General features: G+C 42.8%; 1 long non-coding RNA gene across 1 annotated transcript; it reads left to right on the forward strand.

Moving 5' to 3' along the window:
• The first annotated feature begins 546 nt into the window (after positions 1-546).
• On the forward strand, positions 547-2,416 carry LOC311222717. Its single transcript, XR_014619376.1, has 3 exons — positions 547-770; positions 1,758-1,895; positions 1,990-2,416. It is a non-coding gene; the product is annotated as an uncharacterized lncRNA (long non-coding RNA).
• Positions 2,417-3,275: the final 859 nt, after the last annotated feature.

The following is a 3,275-nucleotide window of genomic DNA, read 5'->3' on the forward strand; positions in this document are numbered from 1 at the left end:
GTTAACGGGACACCGAGTTGAACCCAGCATCTCCTGCGTTGGTGACGAGGGTATGTCCGCTACGCCACCCAGCTGCCGTTCTCCATGTTGACGAAGTCCTCGCTGGCACTGGCACCCGGGTGTAGGGTCGACTAACATCCTCTGTCAAAGATGACGTCGTAGTTAGAGTGTTAAAGGCATGTTATAGTCACAGTAACGTTTCAACAGTGTAGCATTAAGCTAACAGCCGTCCGACTGATAGCAACAAGCTAACGTTTCCTAGCCTAGTGACACAACGGGCTAGCGCCGCAGCTAACAGCTGACTGGCTAACAACAGTAGGCCACAAACTACAGTTACAGCATTGCAAATTGAGGTCCCTCCTACCGCCGTTTCAACGCCCTCTGCCGCCCGTTAACGGCTCTTGTCAAATGGTTTTATTAGGGTGGGTGCGGTTTCTGTTTTGTGCCGCCAGGAGGCGCAAAGTCAAAGTCAAGTTGGAATTATATCCTTCCTTCGAGACAACCGAACTTGCTATGCCTCCTAAATGTGAATCGGAAATACAAAAATACCGGCTACAGCAAAGACCTATGGCTATTCCAAATGGCACGTAAACCCCATTGTTTTAGTGGTTTGTCCACTAATGTCCATTATTGAGGACCAAGTACGTGCCCTTAATCGGCAGCGTGTGCCGGGAACAGTGCAGGAGTTGACGACCAAATCGACCAGGGTAAATACTGGCTGGTGTTCGGGTCACCGGAGACGCTGTGGGGAATGAACGTTGGATTAAGTGGTAAGTTAAATGATCTGATCTTCACTGTTTTATCTGCCGCTTACGTGACGTGACAGGGGCTACTGTTTCATATGATCTAACGAGTGGTGGTCACTGCTGTTTTCAAGTCCAATTGATCGCCAAATGCGAGGGGAGCACACAAACAAGAACAACTCCGTTATAATCCCATACAAAGAGCAAATTGACTGGCTTAATGCACAAAGAAAACAACACATTTCGAGTAGTCTTCCCTTGTACACATACTGTAAACAGTACTGTATATTCTCGAAGTCAACTTCCTTTGACTGGGTAGAGCAGACGGGAGAGTCGACCAAAGCAGACCCTGGTCCCCCAAGTCAAATTCTACGTATGTCTGCTCTACCCATTTCATAACAGGTGAGAATAAGGAACACATATTTATATAGTAAATTAAGTTGTATTGGCTGTGAGGCTGTAAACAGCAGATGTTAGCTGCTAGCTGATTGATTGATTAGCTAGCAGTCTCTGCTAGCTACTTCCCCATAATAGTCCATTCTCAGTGTAGCCTACATGCCTTTTTCATTTTTATATGTTACTAGTATACTATTTATCAATCACATTCAGTGTTGTTGTCCTTGCTCTAAGGACTTGTTATTGAATAGTCGTATTGCTTGTAATATACATGTCATATGTATATACTCTCTGTCAGGATCTATGGGGTAACAGTACTGTATATTTGCATATCATATTATGTCACAAATGTAACAGTACTATATACCTGTATGTCATGTATGTCCCTATGCCATAAATGTCATGATGTCATGTATGTTGAGTATGTCACAAATGTCACTATGAATTGAAAATGGGGGACCCTGATGTAAACAAGACGAAAGTCTCTCTGGTCTGCATCCCCTTAACAATTGTGTGTATTGAGCCGTACTGTATTGTATCCATTCTGCAATCTGTTAATAACGTTTTCATTCATTCATTCATTCATTCATTCATTCATTCATTCATTCATTCATTCAGGTGCAAAGGTCAATGACCAAACACACCCAGACTACATTCCATCTGTATTCCCTTCAACATCACAGTCTACACCATCTACGTCAACGAACATCAGTCGCCATGAGCGGCGTGCAAAAAGGAACTCCTCTTCATACCATCGTAAGTGATATCATCTAGTTTTCAGTTATGTGCCAAAATCAATGGGTTCCTAAATTGCAGTTTCTTATTAGTATGGTTTTTATTTCATTTAAAGTGACTCCCCACAAGAGGACTAAACGTTGCAGCCAAGACATCCAAGTTGAGGCAGCAGCCCAAGTTGAGGAAGCAGCCACACCTCCCATCACTGAGCAGTCTCTGTTTGACGAGATGCAGTCTCTCAGAGAGGAGAGGGATGCAGCCAAGGAGGATGGTGACCAACAGAGAACCAAGGTCGAGTCAAGCTCCTTGACCGCTTCATCTGTGGACATCAATTGGCAGGCCTACAATTTCAACATGCACAACAATGCATGTAAAAAATGCTTATTTTTTTTATATACAAAAATACAAAAGTGCTATTTCAAGTTTCAACATGCACAACAATGCATAACATATGCATAACAGCAGCATTGGCAGACCTACATTTTCTCCAAGAAGGAAGCCATAACATAAAACTTCAAAAGGGCTAAAAACTAAATTACAAACATCACAAAACAAACTGGTCAGACTACTGCTTGACCTTACTCCTAGAACGCACCTCACCCCTGCCCACTTTGACAATATAGGATGGCTTAGAGTAGACGACAGAGTACAGCAACTTAGTTAGGGTTAGACTTCTTTTTCTTTTTTCTGCACTCCGGGCAATACCATGTCTTGCTTTTCGGTAGCCTTTTGAGGTTTAGACACCTGGGATGGAACCAGTCATCACAGGTGTCACAGCCAACCATGCTCTCTGATTCTGTTGTTTTACACAAGCAGTAGACTGGAGTGCTTGTGCTGCTGGCCGCCTGTTGCTCCTGTTGGGTGGGTAACACTGGTAAATTTGTGGCAACATTCTTTTTATTATTTATTTTTTATTTAAAAAATATTATTTTGTATAACTCACCCTGCCATACAGTCACAGTGACCTGCAACCACCTTTCCCGTGCCATCTAAGGCCACCCAAGGATGATGTGGATCATCATTCACTCTGTAGGATGGTCTGACATCTGCCCGCAACAAGGTGCACCTTGTCAGTTTCCGGTGGAACACGGTTTCTACCCAACCAGAGACAAAGAAGCGGTATGCCTCTAAAGACTTATAGTTCTCCATGGCTTCTGATGAGAATACACCTGAAATAATAATGTAACTCTGGCCTGATCAATATTCTTCAGTTTTTTATCTTATCTTATCTCCTATCGGTACTGTTGTCATTATATATATGAATTGAAAATGGGGGACCCTGATGTAAACAAGACGAAAGTCTTCCTCTGGTCTGCATCCCCTTAACAATTGTGTGTATTGAGCTGTACTGTATTGTACCCATTTTGCAATCTGTTAATACAATTTCCATTCAATTACTGT

This window comes from Notolepis coatsorum, assembly GCF_963971535.1.
Source record: "Notolepis coatsorum genome assembly, chromosome: 2".
Taxonomy (NCBI): domain Eukaryota; kingdom Metazoa; phylum Chordata; class Actinopteri; order Aulopiformes; family Paralepididae; genus Notolepis; species Notolepis coatsorum.